At 38.3% G+C, this 20,399-nt stretch overlaps 1 protein-coding gene across 1 annotated transcript in view; it reads right to left on the minus strand.

Moving 5' to 3' along the window:
- Positions 1-20,399, minus strand: part of LOC122808435 (trypsin-like) — a 187,505-nt gene that overhangs the window by 84,116 nt on the left and 82,990 nt on the right. The window lies entirely within an intron of this gene.

Here is a 20,399-nt window from a genome sequence, read left to right on the forward strand (position 1 = left end):
CTTAGAATAACACTTAAAATTTAAACAGGCTAAAAACAAGTAGTAATAAATGCAACAGCAAAGATGCAATTAAACACTTTAGAGAACAAGTAGCAGAAAAACCAAGATGGAGTGATAGAGGAGGAGGCGGAAACACAAATACTGTAAAAGCAGCTGAAAAGTTTTTTTTGTTTTTTTTTTAAGTAAAGTGGAAAGAGAGAAAGGAGACAATTCAAGATTAAAAAACTAAGGGGGTTTAGCCTTCCCAAATGTTCTCTCTGTATTAGGTAGAGTGAGTTAATGACACTGCACTGAGAGGAGTGTCTCAGATCAAATTTACACTAGGGTTGGGCAACTGCAAAGCTACCAAGTATAAGAACAAGACACCAACAGGGAGGGAGGGTGCAAAACTATGCTTCAGCTACTAGCTACACTATTTTAGGCAGAAAACACTACAGAAATGTTTATCACAGCAGAAACACAGCAGTGAGACACTAAATGAAAGGTTTAAACAGACAAAGGAGCAAAGAGACTCCAGAGAATGCTTTTAACTACAAACAAATCAGTTATATGATACACTCCTTGGCAGGAAATCAGAACAAACAGATGCTTAACAAATAGAGACAATTTCCAGTTAATACCTTTCACACAGTGAAACTAGCAAAAAAAACTTTACAGTGTGACAGTAATAAAAGTTATTTAACAAACCCTGTAAGCAAACAATTTCAGTACTATACTGCAGATTAGTTTATAGCAATAAAATACAGTAAAAAATAGCAGGCAGCAGGCAATAAAAAGTGCTATAAGCCATGTCCCTTGTAGTACTAGCCCTGAGCTGAGGTTTTCTATATTTGTTACTACTGAGTGTGTTGCAGTAGAAGATACGAATTTGTGGGTTTGCTGTGAGTGTTGTAGTAGTAAGTAGGGTAATGCATTTAATTTATTATCAGAAATCTCCTGCTGTTTTACCCATTCAGAGGAGCAAGTGTGTGCTGTAACTACCCTAACACATGTAGACACTAGTAAAAATTACAATTTACACATTTCTCAATCATGTCATGCATTAGTAGTGAATATACATTAAACTGCAGGTCTTACAAGTAAATTAATTATACTGCTTAACAGCTGATAATGGAAAAGGCAACAACAATCACTGTAATTCAATTCATTTCTGGTTGCCTCTGTTACTCAGAAATGATTTCAGTTCAGAGGTGCATACATGTTATATAGGCACCAAAAGAATGTTATCATAGCTCACAGTAGAGGACTGAGGAAGACTGGCATAAGTCAGGGCTGATTTACAAATTTATTATGCAAATTAGGCTCAGCCCTATTGCACTTTATGAAGCATACCATGCAATTGGCTCTACATACAGCTTCTTCCATATATGACTAAATATCATGGAACCCACCTTAGGACAATTAAAAAATTGTAGATCTGCTGTATGCATTTCTGCACATGGATGTGCTTCATTGTAATCAGTCCTGATTATTTGCATTTATCTGATTTGCACATGGACATCGTTCTACTGTTTGCCAATTTCCTAGTGCTTCTGGGAACTATTGGACCATGAATACTGTCCTCAGACTTTGCACGCTATGAACTGTTTCCTAATTATGCATTTCTTTCTATTCTTATTCTCTGTTTTATTTTATATTATATGTGTGTGTACTGCTGCTGACTGAGCCTAGGTCATGGTTAAAAAGGATTAGAGTACCAGCACACCTACCTGGTGGACAAACAGTAAATAAACAACTAAGGAGGGAAGTTTGATACTTATGGAGGCCTTTTTGTTATGAAAACAAAGGTAGGATGGATGAATTGCTACAGAAATGTTCTTGACAAGAAACTGTGGAACAGTTTTTTGCCTTGGTAGCATTGGTACTGGATTTGAAAGGGGATATGGATCTGGGTTGCCTGGATTTTGAGAGATCATTTGTTATGTTACATTGGGGGTCAATAACATATTTACATAAAGATTCAGCCCTGAGTAAGAATTTATATATGCATCCTGAACAGATACCAACCTGGATAACTCACGTGCTCCCATAGCACTATGTATGTGGTTTCTTGATCTGTGCCAAAACCACCTGCCACTATTTAAAACTGTCTTCTACCATGCCTATGTCACATCAGAGCTCTCTCCACTTTTCTGCTTACTGTATATTACATAGTTTACTTTACAGAAGCTTGCACATAGAAGAGTTATTTCAACTGTTAAGGTACTATAACTTAAAGTGAACAAAATGTAGCCATATCATTCCAAAAGTGTGTTAAAAAAAAGTTTCTTCAGAGGGTTTCACAGATTCATGAGCACACCAGTCAGAGCTGCAAAGAAGTATTTTCTATCACAGTGAAAGCACAGTAGCAAGATGCAATATGAAAATGATCTTTAATTAATGTAAACATAGAAAGCTTGCATTTAACTGACATTTCTCTAAACATCAGATGAAGCTAAAACCTGTGGTATACACTTCCACATGGAGAGATGTCTGATGCCATTACAGAGTAGGCAATAGTATCATCAGATGTCCCTTCCTGTGTTTGACTGCCCCTGCTCAATTGCAGAAATAAATGCAGGGCAGCTGAGTGTTTTATTCCTTTTTATTTAAGTAACAACAGATTGTGAAAATAATTTGTTATGCTCTTAGGCAGTAGCGTAGCTAGGGCAGGGCAAGAGGGGCAAGTGCCCCAGGTGCAAAGTGTTGGGAGGTGATCAGCTGACCATATCTTTCTATAATGCTTTTAAAAGCCAGTATTGCATATGCTGTCAGACCTGAGTGCTGCTACTGTAGCACTTCCTGTGTGGTCTAAATTGCATTATAGTAAGCAGTTTACTAAAAATTCAAAAGAAAAAATATTTTTTTTAACTAAAACCAGATAACTGTAATGCTCAATGCAAGCAGGGTATAAATGGTAGCAAATGTTTGCTGCAGTTTAAAAAGGAGAATTTGTTTGTTTTTAGCTTAAGCATAAGCATTGTAGTGCTGTGTGCAGGCAGGATATATTAAAGGAAGGTTGGGGGCAGGGACACAGAAATAGGACCTGAATGACTGGATCTGGGGGGGGGGGGGTCATGTATCTGGCCACCTGGTTGGGGTGACTAGAAGGAATGTCCAATTTTTTTTTTTGTTTTGCTCTTGAATACAAGAATAGGGGTGCAGATCTAACAGTAATAAGCTCATTGCTTATCAATCAGCTTATTTTAGTGAATGAAATTTTTGATGGGGTGGGGTGCTGGTTTATAGTACCAGCCCAAGTGCAGAGTGAATCAGCTACATCTCTGATTTCAGGAATCTCTGATCTGTAGGTAAGTACCTAATTTCTTATTTAGCCTTCATCGGCACTTAGAGAGATCTGTTTTTCTTACTACAAAATCTAACTAACAGGATTAAGTCATTGTTTCTGATTCTGAAGAGCAGAATTTGCTTTGTAACTTATGGCATTAGTGACATCACATAAACTCTACAAGCACTTTCAAAGTTCACATAGAATATACTATGGGTCCTGGGGACCCACTTTCAGTAGAGGCATGAGGAGAAAAGCTCCAAACACATATTTAAGATCTCATGATATAAAGGAGATTCAGTAGATTAACAGCAGATTTTGTCCTGTTCGATTCTCAGCTAAAGCATCTTCTGTGTGGAGACATGCGTGAATGGGCGTACCTTCGTTGAAGGTTGTGCGCCAGGACTGGCAACTTGGTACGTAAAAATCTACTGCCAATCATTAGCAGACCGGAGTTCCGCTGTGGCGACCCCTAACCGGGAAAAGCCGAAAGATAGTAGATTAACAGCATTTCAGCATACAATGAAAGGTAGTAAAAAAATACGGTGCACACAGAGATACAGGATTTTTACAGCATTTCAGTATATAGGGCTATTTACAATAAACTACAATTTACAGTTTTACTAACAATCAAGTGAGTATTTACATTTTAAAAATGTTTGATGTTGAATTTTGTTGTAGATTAGTATAAGTATGTAGGAGATGAGCCAGACGTACAGGTGAAGTTAGGTACATCAAGACACGCTAGATATTATGTGAAGTAGCTATTTTGGAGAAATTGGTAAGGTGTAGTAATAGGACATGTAATTATTAAACACGCAGAGTGGTACAGAAAGTGTGAGTTAGGTAGTAAGGTAGGAAAGAGCGAGAGAAATTCTGGGTAAAGACGAAGTAGAAATCAGTAGAAAAGAAGGGGTGTAGCTGATAGGGTGAGACTAAAAGGAGAGAGGGGGGTAAGGGGTAAGGTTAGTAGTAAGGGAGATTGAGGATGGAGAGACTGGGGGTGTAAGGTTAGTAAGAGAGACTGAAGATGGAGAGACTGTGGGGGAGCCAAGGTTAGTAGTAAAGGAGATTGAGGATGGAGAGGCAGTTGGAGTAGGGTTAGTAGTAAGGGAGATTGAGGATTGAGAGGCAGTGGGGGGCAAGGTTAGTAGTAAGGGAGATTGAGGATGGGGAGACTGACAGGGGTATGGTTAATAGTAAGGGAGACTGGAGATGGAGACATGTTTAGGATGAGGTAGGATATAAAAAATAAGGTTTAAAGTGAGAAGAACATTTTAGTTGGTAAGAAGAGTGAGATAACCCATTGGAAGGGATTATTTGATATTATACAGGTTTCAAGGTTTCAAGAAAGAGATTATCCAGGCTTTGCCAAAGTATTCTTTTAATGTGTTCAAATGAGGGAAAGTTGGTATTACATCTGATATTAGTAGGAAGGTTATTCCAAGCATTGGCAATGGAATAGGAGAACAGGGTTTTTCATGCAGATTATCTGGGTTGGTCTATTGACAGCAGTTGCTTATCTTCATCTTACTGATCTGATAGTAAGACAGTATAGATCTTAGAGCAGGGCAGACAGTGGAATTATAAATAATATTATGGGTTGTTAAGAGTTGCATGCAGGTGAGGTGTTGTGGCAGTTCAGGTCATTTAAGGGATTGCAATGAGGTATAGTTGTGGGAATACAGTTTGCTTATGTATTTGTTTTATGTACGTTGTCTGTGCATATATTCCATTTAATGTGACTACAGCTTGAAGGTAAGTCACTCAAGCTGCCTCTACCTGTGTAGTGCCACAGGAGAGGACCCTCTGAGGCCTTAGGCATAAATGACTGTAAATACTTCAATTTATTATTCAGCTGATGTTATAAATGTTTATGTTATATAATTACTGCTAAAATGTTTTAGGATTATTAGAAAACCTAATGCTGAGCAGACTTACTAATTCTACAAACTTTCTGATAGTATAATTTCAGACTGAATTCAAACCCACTAAAAAGGACTGCATTAGAAAATCTATGTAAAATTATGGGATACTGTTCTACAGGTCCCCAAACACTATTTGCCAAGCTACAGGTATCTATGTAAACTCACCAAGAATTTAAAATGATTATTAACTAGGACACGTGATTTTGCATGCTCTTTCAACATATAAAACAGTTTTACATTTTTTTTACTATTGTTATTGTTATCTGATGTTATGTTTTTGTACTGTATCTTCACCATTTGTAAAAATGTGACCTTAAATTGTGTCTCAGTATCTTACTAGATGTAGCAATGCGTGTTTATCTTCCTTTGCACAGATTATAGCAGAACATGGGTATCTGTACCACTTCACTTAATTTTTAGCAAAGTAATTCTCAGTCATAGTTTTCCTTGTTACCAGATTTAACAAATGGAATCATTTTTTTAATGTAAAGTGGAAATGGTGAAAGTTAAAGATATAGGCATAATAAAGAATAGAGCATAGTCTGCATGAGGGAGAGGTAGTTTTTTTTCTGGATATTGTGGGCTCCATCACTACAGCCCAGCAGTGTGCAGAATGTTCTCCATTTTCTAAGAATGGAAGACTATAGAGGATTAGGACCGGTCTGACAGTGATGGAGATGAATCAAATGGCATAATGGTATGGATGCAAAAACAGGGATAATTGTTGTCCCATGGCGATCCAAGAAAGTGAAGGACAACTTCTGAGGAGTACTGAATGTCCCTATGTGCATGTGTGCACATGTGTGGGCATATGTGCCCAGTCAGACTATTGATATGAAGATTTTTTTACTTTACCATTATCAAAACTTGAAGAATCCATTTAGAAGTGATGTCTGGAGAAAGATGGAGGACTATTTGAGAGGTTCTGGTGATTAAGGAGGCCACTAATGTCTTGTATTAATGTTAACAGTATTTTTAAAATCCGTCTGTATAAACCAAATTAATGGAATTAGCACAAATCCTTGACTATAATTAATCTTTCAGATTTATATTCTATGTAATCTATAAAAGTGTGAGAGGTAAAAATAATAAATGTAAAAGGTGCCCATATTTGGGCTGCACTACTTACTAATTTTATTTATTTTATTTTATTTATTGGCATTTGTTAACCAGGTTAGTCCAGCTGGGTTTGTGGCCCATTTTCAGTGAAGACCCGAGAAGAAAAGCTCAGAGAAGAAAAATACAATTTAAGAATAAACAGTTTAAAAATAAATGCAAGGACAGTTTTACAATTCCATAAGTAATAGCTGACATATGGAGATATTACAGAGATAAAAAAATACTTAAGTTAAGGGAAAACACTAATTCTAATACTGTAGAGTACCAAAGTATATACAATATGTACAAAAAAAAATAAAAAGCATTCGGGCAGAATATATTTAGACCTACCATCTGTAATAACTGACATATGTAGATATGAGACACACTAATTCTAGTACTGCAGAGTACCTGAAATATATACAATATGTACAACAGAGAAATATTCAACAGATATGTTTAGACAAACATTGTGCAAGTAGGCATATACTAAGCTGAGGAGAGCCTGTATAGAAGGAAAGAAATGAAGGAGTAGGAGTTAAGTTAAGTTGGGGTTTGACAGGGGCATGTTTTGGAGTTAAGTAAATGAAGTTTAAGTTTCTCCTTGAAGTGAGATGGGTGTACAATGCTACATGTCCCTAGGAAGTTTGTTCCAAGCTTGGGCTGTAGAGTACTTGTAAAGGAGTTTACCTACTGCTTTTTTGGGATAGTATATTTGTAGTAGTTGCTGATTTGATGTCCTAAGGGTACGGGGTGGAGAGTACTTAGTAATGAAGGAAGACAGAGCAGGACATGCTAGAGGTTTATGGACTATAGTGTTTAACATTTGCAGTTGGGCTAGTAACAATAAATGTGGGAATTCAAGCCATTTGAGAGAGTTTAGAGATAGGCAGTGATGAGTATTAAAGGGAGAGTTAGTAATAAATTGAGCTATCTTATGATAAGTCTGCTGGAGTTTTTTAAGATAGTAGTTTGAATATGGGTGAGCACGGGAGCAGCATAGAAAAGGGAGGAGAGGAGGAGGAGGGCTTGAGCAAGGGTGAGTTTGGAATTAGTTGTTAAGAATTTCTTATGGCGATATAGTAAACCAAGCTTTTGGTTTGTCTTTTTTATACATTGTAGAATGTGCAAGTTAAATTTGAGTTCTTCATCAAGGATGACCCCTAGGAGTTTAGTGTGGGATTCTGGTTGAATAGTAGTGTTATTTGAGGATGTAATGGCAAAGGAAGATTTATGGTAGGATAATGACTGAGGGAGGAATGGTAGGAGTTTGGTCTTTTTTGGGTTAAGGATGAAGAGATTGCTAGATAACCAGTGTTCAGTAGCTAGAAAGACCTGTTGTGTGAGATCTTGGAGTATGGAGATGTTATTTGAGGTAGTAATGAGCGTAGAATCGTCTGCATATTGGATGAGGGAGAATGTGTTGCAAGTTGTATGAAGATCATTGGTGAAAATATTAAAGAGAAGGGGCCCTAGGATGGAGCTTGTGGGACCCCAGTTGGGACAGATAGGAAAGGAAAGGAAGAGGAGAGCCATTTTACTGATTGTTGCCTTCAGGATAAGTAGCTAGAGAACCAGGTAAGTGAGGAGGAACTCATACTGAGGTTAGGAAGTTTGGATAGTAGGAGAGGGTGGGAGACTGTATCAAAAGCTTTAGATAAGTCAAGGAGGAGACAAGATATCAGTTTGTTATTATCAAGGGCTTCAGCAATTGTGTGAGTGAAAGATAGGAGGACAGTAGTTGTGCTGTGTTTAGGATGGAAGCCATGCTGGGTGGAAGTTAGCAGGTTGTGTTCAAGAAGGTAGTTGAGAGTGGATGCATTTTTCAAGAATCTTAGAGAGCGGGGATAAGATGGCTATAGGTCTGTAATTAGAGGGGTCAGTTGAGTTTCTACCTTTATGCAAAGGAATAGTGTAAAAGATTTCCATGATATAGGGACAGTAGCCTCCTGTATAGATCTGTTTATAAGTATGGATACTGGGAAGGCAATAGAATCAGCAGCAAGTTTAAGGAAAGAAAGAGGTAGGTTATCAGTGGAGGGAGAGCAGGATTTGAGTTTCAGGAGAAGTGATCTGATGTAGGAAGTGGAAACAGGGTGCAAAGAAAAAGGTGGGTTGTTGGATGGTTTGGGAGGGTTTGGCAGAGGAGTAGAATTGCTGGTGGGAGGCATGAGTGATTGAATAGTATCAATAAAGTGGTTATTGAGTAGAACAGTTGTTTCAGGAGATGATGAGTTTGGGTGGGGGGGGGGGGGTTGCAGGTGAGCCAGGGAAAAGAATATTATTAATGGAGGCCCAGAACTTTTGAGGGTTGTTTTTTTTTAAGTTGGGCAGTGTTATAGTAAGACTTTTTGTCGTTGATGGTGTGCTTTTTGACAAGATTGCTCAGGTGTCTATAGCTATGGAGTAGGGGTAAGTCCTTAGATTTTGTCCATGCTTTCCAAGCTTTGTCTCTTTCTAGCATTAGGGACTTTGTTTTTTTTTGAGAGCCAGGGAGCATACTTGGATTTAAGCCTGATCTTTCTAGAGGGGACGAGTGAGTTAAGGGTGTTAGGAAAATATTATTAAATCTATGTATGGAATCATTTAGAGGGAAATGTTTGAGGATGGACCAGTCTATGGAAGATAAAATACAGTTAAACTGGATGAGATTGAAGTTAGAGAGTTTGCGGCAGACTCTATAGATGTGGGATTTGGGAAGTTGGGAGGGGACACGAAGGACAGAGATGGGTAGGTGGTCGCTAAGTTGGTCAGGGTGTGTTGTAGGGTTGAGGTATAGTTGAGGGGAATTACTGAGCATCCAGTCAATTATTGAGCTAGACTGTGGGTTTTTATGGTAATGAGTTGGAGATGATATAAGTTGTTTAAAACCATGGAGGTTAATACTAAGTTGGGGAGAGTCTATTTTCAGTTTGGACCAGTCAAAGTTGACATCACCCAAGATGAGGTTTTTGTATGGAATGTTGAGAGAAAACCAGGATAGGATAGTTTCAAGGATTGCTAAGTTGTTCCCAGGAGGGATATAGATAGAAGCAATAACTAGTTTCTTATGGGGGCCAAGGTAGCAGTTTAGTGCTATGAGTTCAGCAGGATGGACGTTAGGTAAGGGTGTGGGTAGAGGTTGAGAGTGTTTTTGTATAGGATGGCAACACCACCTCCTTTTTTAGATAACCTATCTGAGCAATAGATATTATAGCCTGGTGGGAGTATTTCATTATTTGAGATATGTGGCTTCAACTATGTTTCTGATAATGATATAATGTGAGGGTTAGTGTGGGCAACCCATGCATGGAAGTCAGTAGTTTTGTTGGATAGGCTTTGGATGTTTAAGGAATATATGGATAAGTGATTAGTGGAGGTAGAGTTTGTGGGAGTTAACGGGGAGGGAGAGATTTTTACCATGTGGGGAGTGGTTAAGGGAGGTGAAAGATTATGTGGAGAGGCAGAAGGACCAGGAATGGGGTGGATGTCCCCAGAGACAAGTAAGCTGTTGGTGAATTGAAAAGATATAAGCAAGGGCAGATGCAGTTTGTGCAGCTTTAGTTTGGGTTTATAAGTAGGGGGATGTGTTTGCAACCTATTCAGTTTATGATAGCAAGAGGTGGGGAGATTGAAAAGAGTAGAGGAAATATAATAAAAGGAAGAAGTGTTTCTATTTGTAGTGGAAGAGGTGGGAGAGAGAAGTAATGGATGAGAGAAGTAGGTGTGGTAAGTTGTTAGGGTGGAGAGTATAAGGAGGAATGAAGTGGTAATTATAAGGCGTTTCATGTTTGTGGGAGGGGGAGGAGAGAAGAGGAGTGGCTGTGAAAGTAGGGGAGGAGTGGCTGTGAAAGTAGCTGAATAGAGGAAGTGATGAAACAGGGGCTTCGACAGGAAGTTATTTATTAATGGATGTTTGGGAAAGGAAGGGGTGGGAGAGGATGGTATAAAGGTAATTGTACTGGGGTGGGTGGGAATGGGGGTAGGGTAGTGAGCAAAGTGGAGCCCGAGCGTAGCAAGGGTGGAACGGAGCAGGGCTAGCACCGAGGTCTGAGTTTAGCACACAATCAAAGAAAGCATAACACAATCAGGAAGAAATAGTATGATTGGCTAGTGTGAGAGAAGAAAAAGGTAGATGCAACAAGATAAAGCCAGAGAAGAAGCAATCAGTGAGAAAAAGATGTCATACTAGACAGGAATGAAGTAGTAGAAAAGTTTGCCCAGTTGGCTCAGATTGTAGGTACAGGAGTTCTATTAGCGTAATGCTAGAGCAGAGCAAGTGACATATATCCGCAGTATGACTGCAGAGGGAGAGTACAGGTGATGAGACTGGGAAGAAAAGGTAGAGAGAGGACACAAAAAGGACAGTGAACAAGAAAGAAAGAAAGAAAGAGGTATATAAACAGGTTAGGGCTGCCAGTGTCTTTGGGTTTTATTCTTTTCCACTTGCTAGTATCAGCATAAGCGACTAGCACATTTCTTAAGAATCTATAATTACACTGACTGTTTTGTGGTGTGTGTGTGTGTGTGTGTGTGTGTGTGTGTGTGTGTGTGTGTGTGTGTGTGTGTGTGTGTGTGTGTGTGCTTGTAATAGTAATTACTTTATACATTTGATTATCGTTACAAATGACAATATAAGTTTTATGCTAATTGTTCTGCCAAATGTGTGTTTTTATGCTGGTCAGCCCTATATTCCTGCCATTCGATATATAGCATAGCAAATACAAAAAGTAAAATATGGAATTAGCTTCAGATGTCGGTACTCCAAATGAAAACCTGTAAATGATGGAATCTTTTGAGTAAGAGAAAGAAACTGATCTGCCATTTGAAGTGGGCAGGCAATGAATATTATAAATCACATGTGTATGCCAGTTCTAAGGATTCATACACACACACACACACACACACACACACACACACACACACACACACACACACACACACACACACACACACACACACACACACACACACACACACACACACACACACACACACACACACACACACATACAGGACAATGATAGATAAAGTTAAAGCATGACTGAATATTTGTTACTGTATGTGTTATTAGGATGGCTATATTTATTGTGCTCTTTTGAGCACACTAAAAAATGAAAAAAATATTATAGGAAAAATTAATAAATATTTCACATAACAAGTGAGTGCTATAAACAGCCTCTGTATGCATGTTATGGTAGGGTGATAAAAAATGGCTGTGGTATGGTCCTTCAGATATACTAGTAATTTTATTTGTAGAACACCATGGTTTGCAGGGTGTTGCCCCTAGGAATAACTATGTCGCTTTCAGTGACACCATTATTTCAATGATATAGTGCATTACTGACATATGGAGTACTACTAACACAATGGACTGCTTTTTTGTTTAAACTATCATCTCCCTCTGAATGAACTATCTGATGCTAACTGCTAGCCAAATGTACATTTTTATTGCTCAGTTTCACACAATAAATAAGCCATTGTTAACCAGTGGACTGTTTATGGTGCACTTCTGCCTACTGTAATACTTTAAGGAACTGAATTCCATTTTCCAGGCTTCAGACCAGTTATACAGATGACAGAGTGTTAGAAGTAATTATGTGTACACAATCAAGTAAGATATCATGGCATGTAAGCTGCAGAATGAATGTGTCTTTAGATTCTTAGTTAGGAGGGCAACTGTGCAATGAGCCACTTCTTGCTGTTTTTTCCCAATTTTCACCTGCTGCCTGACTTGCAATTTTCGAAGACTGAGAATGTGACATAATAGCACTTTTAGACATTGGTGCAGAAAATGCACAAGTTAATAGGTGGGCCATATCCAACAGGAACCTCCCATGGGAAGACGTTCTAATCTACCTGGAGAAAAAGCACATTATACTAGGGGACCACATGGACAAACCTGTAATTCTCCACAAAAGCATAGATTTCTGGGACTATGATAAAAAAGCAAAGCAGTAGTAGTTAACTGACATATGTGTGATTGCAATATTGGGGAAAAAACAAAACTCAGGACTTGCACTAACTCTTAAACACATTTTCTGCTACACCTCAAAAGGAGATATACACTGATACACCCTTTTATACTGATATATGTGTATATACTAACTCAGATTATTGTACCTGAAATTGAGGGATTCTCCAAGATACTGTAGCATTAGCTTTAGTATAATCTTTAGTTACCACATGTGATTAGACTTCAGATTGTCACAATATATTCCATTTCTGCTTAGCACCCCATTTTACTATGTATACCGCAGACAGTAACTACTGCTTACTCTCCCAGACATTAATTTCTGGAACTTTTAGCAGCCAAGTCAAACTCTGCATTTGATGCACTCCACCAGAGGCACACGTAGTTCATGAACATTCTGCAACATCATCTTATGTTCCTATGTGGAATACATCCCTAAACTGGAGCAAGCTGAATAGAGGAAGTGATGAAACAGGGGCTTCGACAGGAAGTTATTTATTAATGGATGTTTGGGAAAGGAAGGGGTGGGAGAGGATGGTATAAAGGTAATTGTACTGGGGTGGGTGAGAATGGGGGTAGGGTAGTGAGCAAAGTGGAGCCTGAGCGTAGCAAGGGTGGAACGGAGCAGGGCTAGCACCGAGATCTGAGTTTAGCACACAATCAAAGAAAGCATAACACAATCAGGAAGAAATAGTATGATTGGCTAGTGTGAGAGAAGAAAAAGGTAGATGCAACAAGATAAAGCCAGAGAAGAAGCAATCAGTGAGAAAAAGATGTCATACTAGACAAAAATGAAGTAGTAGAAAAGTTTGCCCAGTTGGCTCAGATTGTAGGTACAGGAGTTCTATTAGCGTAATGCTAGAGCAGAGCAAGTGACATATATCCGCAGTATGACTGCAGAGGGAGAGTACAGGTGATGAGACTGGGAAGAAAAGGTAGAGAGAGGACACAAAAAGGACAGTGAACAAGAAAGAAAGAAAGAAAGAGGTATATAAACAGGTTAGGGCTGCCAGTGTCTTTGGGTTTTATTCTTTTCCACTTGCTAGTATCAGCATAAGCGACTAGCACATTTCTTAAGAATCTATAATTACACTGACTGTTTCGTGGTGTGTGTGTGTGTGTGTGTGTGTGTGTGTGTGTGTGTGTGTGTGTGTGTGTGCTTGTAATAGTAATTACTTTATACATTTGATTATCGTTACAAATGACAATATAAGTTTTATGCTAATTGTTCTGCCAAATGTGTGTTTTTATGCTGGTCAGCCCTATATTCCTGCCATTCGATATATAGCATAGCAAATACAAAAAGTAAAATATGGAATTAGCTTCAGATGTCGGTACTCCAAATGAAAACCTGTAAATGATGGAATCTTTTGAGTAAGAGAAAGAAACTGATCTGCCATTTGAAGTGGGCAGGCAATGAATATTATAAATCACATGTGTATGCCAGTTCTAAGGATTCATACACACACACACACACACACACACACACACACACACACACACACACACACACACACACACACACACACACACACACACACGCACACACACACACACACACACACACACACACACACACACACACACACACATACAGGACAATGATAGATAAAGTTAAAGCATGACTGAATATTTGTTACTGTATGTGTTATTAGGATGGCTATATTTATTGTGCTCTTTTGAGCACACTAAAAAATATTATAGGAAAAATTAATAAATATTTCACATAACAAGTGAGTGCTATAAACAGCCTCTGTATGCATGTGATGGTAGGGTGATAAAAAATGGCTGTGGTATGGTCCTTCAGATATACTAGTAATTTTATTTGTAGAACACCATGGTTTGCAGGGTGTTGCCCCTAGGAATAACTATGTCGCTTTCAGTGACACCATTATTTCAATGATATAGTGCATTACTGACATATGGAGTACTACTAACACAATGGACTGCTTTTTTGTTTAAACTATCATCTCCCTCTGAATGAACTATCTGATGCTAACTGCTAGCCAAATGTACATTTTTATTGCTCAGTTTCACACAATAAATAAGCCATTGTTAACCAGTGGACTGTTTATGGTGCACTTCTGCCTACTGTAATACTTTAAGGAACTGAATTCCATTTTCCAGGCTTCAGACCAGTTATACAGATGACAGAGTGTTAGAAGTAATTAGGTGTACACAATCAAGTAAGATATCATGGCATGTAAGCTGCAGAATGAATGTGTCTTTAGATTCTTAGTTAGGAGGGCAACTGTGCAATGAGCCACTTCTTGCTGTTTTTTCCCAATTTTCACCTGCTGCCTGACTTGCAATTTTCGAAGACTGAGAATGTGACATAATAGCACTTTTAGACATTGGTGCAGAAAATGCACAAGTTAATAGGTGGGCCATATCCAACAGGAACCTCCCATGGGAAGACGTTCTAATCTACCTGGAGAAAAAGCACATTATACTAGGGGACCACATGGACAAACCTGTAATTCTCCACAAAAGCATAGATTTCTGGGACTATGATAAAAAAGCAAAGCAGTAGTAGTTAACTGACATATGTGTGATTGCAAAATTGGGGGGAAAAAAACAAAACTCAGGACTTGCACTAACTCTTAAACACATTTTCTGCTACACCTCAAAAGGAGATATACACTGATACACCCTTTTATACTGATATATGTGTATATACTAACTCAGATTATTGTACCTGAAATTGAGGGATTCTCCAAGATACTGTAGCATTAGCTTTAGTATAATCTTTAGTTACCACATGTGATTAGACTTCAGATTGTCACAATATATTCCATTTCTGCTTAGCACCCCATTTTACTATGTATACCGCAGACAGTAACTACTGCTTACTCTCCCAGACATTAATTTCTGGAACTTTTAGCAGCCAAGTCAAACTCTGCATTTGATGCACTCCACCAGAGGCACACATAGTTCATGAACATTCTGCAACATCATCTTATGTTCCTATGTGGAATACATCCCTAAACTGGAGCAAGCTGGTACCCACCTACACTAAATAACTGATATAAAAGATAAAACTTAAACTATCAATACATATAAACAGAAACTATGAGTTTCACACATTGCTCAAGTACCAGGGGTAGTAAGAGCAATTAGAACAGTAAAAATGAATTTCCAAGTATACTTCAGTATGGAACCTTTACATATAGCCCTGTATGAATGACAAAAGGAAGTTCTAGCTACAAGCAAAGTACATAGATGAACAGTCTTGGCAAGACTGTAGTAGTACTGATTCATCAAGTTTAAATATGTACTTTTATTTAGGAATGACGTCCTAAAAGGTTATAATATGCATACATAGCTTTCATAACAAATGTCTCATTTGCATCAGCTGTGATATTAGTTGTGAGCTTACATTCACATAAAGATTTCTGCAAAAATATTTATGCAATACAACACTGTAAATCATAATGTTAAAAGAACAGTACTATTCAATGGTGCTAGTTTTAAAGCTGGAATCAATCAGCCAATTAGCACAAATAAAGAACAAACCGTGTGATTACTTTTCTATAAGTCACATGGATATAAAGTTGTACTTAAGGCATTTAAATACAAAAAAGTACATAGAGAGGTTTTTGTTTCATTTCCATTGGCTAATGAAACTTGGCAGCACTTACAGAAACTAAACTTTAGTAATATTATTCATGACACCAAGACTCAAGTTGCCAGAACAAAAGCTGAGCTACTAAACATCTGACCTGAGTCTCCACTTGTGTGACTGTTTTACAGCAGAGTTTGCAAAATCATAGTTTCTTAAATCAGAAGCTGTGTTGCAAGTCTGCTTTTTGCTAATCAGAAAAAATAATCACATTTTCATAATCATTCTCAATGTACAAATTAAACTAATAGATTTAAAAACTAACTTGCATTTCTAATACCAAACATATCTGTAAGGCAGACATAGATATAGCACTACTTAAACAGATACACTGTACAATTAATGTATGCATAAGACCAAAAAGTGGAAACATCCTTAACACATTTTCTTTTAAAATATATTCTAAACAGTGTAATTAAGCAGCTATAACCAAACCCAACCCTTGCAAATGTAGAACACCATAACCCAAGCCAAGTATTACTATAACATATCTGAGAACACATTTACAGCACTAAACATACTCTAGTCCCAGAATTACAAATCGATGGTTAATATACTTCAGTGATTGTATCTATATATTAAAGTTTTTTCTCATTTTTATTGAAATTGTGTATGCTGTTTTTATATTTTATGCCCACAAATATAAACCAAAAATCATTTACACAAATGTATACATAAATCACTTCTTAATATATACCTTACTAAGACTTACTCAACAGCTAAACACTATAAACTGATCTTAAAACATTGATTGATATTTCTCTGTTAAGTTTGATCTTATCCAGCAATTCTATTTTGTGTTTTTGTTTTTATCATACTAGTAGCAATTTCTTTTAAAAACAAAACAGTGACAATATTTACAAATTCTGTAAACAAAGGCATAATCTCATTTTTTCCAAGTCTTAATTTTCATGTCTATTGTTAAGAAAAGTGAAAACTGGAAACTAAAACTTTGGAATACATCTTGGAACTAGATTAAAGCAACACCAAATGTTTAGTTATAGCTTTATCTGACTGCAACGCCCACAGGGCACATTGCTAAGTTCTATTACTTTCTGGTAAATTAAACCATGCAAATCTACTTTGATTAAGAACCTACACCTTCAACAACTAACACCAGTCCAAAATTGCTCAATTTTATATTTTGAGGATATATTAAAATCATATTTATCTATTGCATTTAACACAGAGCAACTTATATCGACAGCATATCCTCAGCAATCATTTATACAAAGTTTATATCTCTTAATTATTTTATATCATTTGGATAAATATAATTTGCCTATCTCAACATTTGGTTTGAGATCATTTAGAAATTTAAGAGTATGAGTATTTATTTTAATACTATCTGACATTAAAATGGTCACCCGGCACATTATAATTACCCATTAATGCATGTTAAGTACTTTAGTCTATTAACATTTCAAAATGACAAATACCTATTTTTAAGCTAAAAGTTAATTCAGACAGAGCCAGATCATGGTCAAATGGGGTCCTAGGCAGAGTAATGGATTGGGGCCCCCTCCACCTAGGCAGGGTAATGGATTGGGGCCCCCTCCAGCAGCCTGCCAGCCCTCCTCTGCAGCCATTTCAGTGTCCCATTACTTAGCTATTCCTCCTTACCATAAGCACTATTCAAACACGTCAGTGTGCATACTATTCTCTTCTTTACTTTTAGATATTTGAATTTAATTTAAAACTTTGATTTCAAATTTTATAGCATAAAAACTGTTAGACATTTGCTAAACAAAACAAAGTATCACAATAAAAACAGATTTAGCATTAACAGAATACTTCTCTGCCCTTAGGTTCATAGGTTCATAGGTTCATACTAGGCTATCTGCCCGAGGGCATTTACAAGCCTAGCCCATAGTTTACGCCACCCCTTTAGTATGGGGAACTATACCCATTATTTTGTGCCTCTGTTGAGCAGTGACACTGAGGTAATCCCTGTAATCTGCGATCTCCCATCCATTGGTCAAGATTTCTCTTGAACAAGGCCAAGGTGCTCTGCCTCACATATACCGGGATTTGCATAGGAGTCTTTGAATCTATCCCTCCAGCACGTCCTATTAAAGTCTCCCGCCCTTGTGGCTCTGACGGATCTAGATTTTTTGAGGTGAAGCATATTCATCAAATCTGGGTTTGACATGGCCTTGTATGTTAGGCAAGGGTCACCTCTGAGCGACTGAATAGAGCTGGAGTTCTTTCAGTCGGGCAGCATAGGACAGATGTTTGAGACCCTTTATCCTTTTGGTGAGGAACTTTTGTGGCCTCTCCAGCTGCTGCAAGTGTCGGGTCAGATACATTCGAATGGGGCATTGTACTCAATCATTGGTCTGATGAGTGATGAGTATAGGGAGACTATGACCTCCTTGATCTAGATGAGAATCCCTTCATGATAAGGTGGGCAATGTAGAAGGTCTTCCTAACTACTTTAGCTACATGGGTGTCGAATGACAGACTACTATCAACCTGGGTCCCCAGGTCCCTGATAACTTCTTCTGTACTCAGTGGATTGCCACCTATTTGGTAGCTAGGGGTAACCTTTTTCCCGAAGGGTATGACTATGCATTTTTGGCATTTAACTTAGGCCATGGCTCTGGCACCCGTTTCTGTGAGACCCTTCTGAAGGATATCTGTGTCAGATGTGTTTTCTACAGTTTGCAGTCATCTGCAAACTTTGTCAGCTCATAACCCTCCTGTGTTTGCTTGTACTTGGAAAAGTAGATGCCAAACAAGAGTGGGCCCAGGACTGAGCCCTGTGGTACACCACTTGTGACAGGCTCTGAGTCTGACATGGCGCCAGCAACTCTGACCCTGTGGGTTCTGTCACTCAGCCAGTTTGCAACCCATCTTGTGATGTATGGGTTAACATTTAAGCTGATGAGTTTTTCAATGATACCCGAGTGGGGTATTGTATCAAAGGCCTCGCCAGATCGAGGTAGGCTGTATGGACTGCCTTTCCCTCATCAATGGCTTTGGTGACTGTTTGAAAAAGTCAACCAAGTTTAGAAGGCATGATCTGCCTTTGACAAAGCCAAACTGGGATGGATCCAAAGTCTGCAAATTCCCTATGTCTTTATTTATGAGGTCCATTATGATCCTCTCCATGGCTTTGCAGATAAGGCTTGTCAAGCTAATGGGCGGTAATTTCCAGGGTCGGTGGAGGCACGCCTTTGTGAAGTGGGACCACAGTTGCAGTCGCCACTCCTGGGTATCCAGAGGTAAGACTATGATTAAACAGCTGTCCTAGCTGTGGGTTTAATTCCTCATTGAGTTCGTGGAGCACATCAGGTCCCATGGATGCTGTGTTTTTTGCTTTGGAGAGAGCAGTTCTCACTTGGGCATTGGAGATGTTTGGGGGGCTGCAATCGCTTGGTATAGATATCTCTCCTTTTGGGAGGGAGGGGGGAACTCACATTCATTGAAATGGCATTGAAACCTACATTCAAAGAAAATACATCTGGCCAATGTCAAATTAAGTTTATTTACTTATTTAACATTTGTTTATGGGGAAAGTCCGACTTGGAACAAAGGCCAATTTTCAGCCCGGAGAGAAACACTCCAGATGCATGTCTTTGTAATGTGGGAGGATACCACAGTACCTGGAGGAAACCCACACGAATGCGGGGAGGACATGCAGACTCCACACAGAAGGCACCCCAGCTGAGAATCAAACCGTAAATCCTCTTGCCATGAGGTGAAAATGCTACAGCTGCACCACTGTGCCTTCCATCTTTGGGTTATTTTTGAGCCATATGGCCCTTGCACACCTATATGTGTTCTTTAATTCATCTTCCTCATTGTATTAAATTATATCCTTTGTGTAATACAGCACCACTTCTTAGAGCGTGTTTCAAATGTATAGTTTTCAAAATATTTCAGGATTCAGTCTTGTCTCCTGCAACCAAGGTACTGGGTTTGAGCTTGAGCCTGATTAAATTAACTAACCTGTCACCCCTAACTTGGGAATTTGTACACATACATGTTCTCTACTAACTTACATTCATCCAGAAAATCCATACTGCTCATTTCAAAAAATTCACATGCTCCACTCCATTCTACTTCAAATGTGCATGTGTCATAATAAAGACGCATGCATAGGTGCTAAGGACTTACTCTGCATGTGCCATTAAAGTAGAAATGTAATATATGCAGAAGTGTGTTGTTAAAGAAGCTTAAGTTTGTGGAAGTTGGCCCCCCCCTCCAAAGCCAGTGGATTGCTGTGGTTGCCTAGTGCAAGATCCATCTTTGAATATAGACTAGCTATGCATTCTGGAGTAAGTGCTTTAGAGACTAACGTGAAACACCACATATTTACCTCTGGGTAAAGCTATCATTTCTTCATTTTAGACTGTTAATTTAAGTAGAATCTTTTGGATTATTAGTGTTTATATACATTTAACAACATCTCTATTTTATTGAAGATCTGTATGTGATGTATTATGATATTTATGTGTCCAAACTGTTTCATGCAGCTATTTTTCAGATTGTATGAATGATCAGAATGAAACCATATACCCATTG

Source organism: Protopterus annectens, chromosome 8.part0 (assembly GCF_019279795.1).
Source record: "Protopterus annectens isolate FY-2018-M chromosome 8.part0, PAN1.0, whole genome shotgun sequence".
Lineage (NCBI taxonomy): Eukaryota > Metazoa > Chordata > Ceratodontiformes > Protopteridae > Protopterus > Protopterus annectens.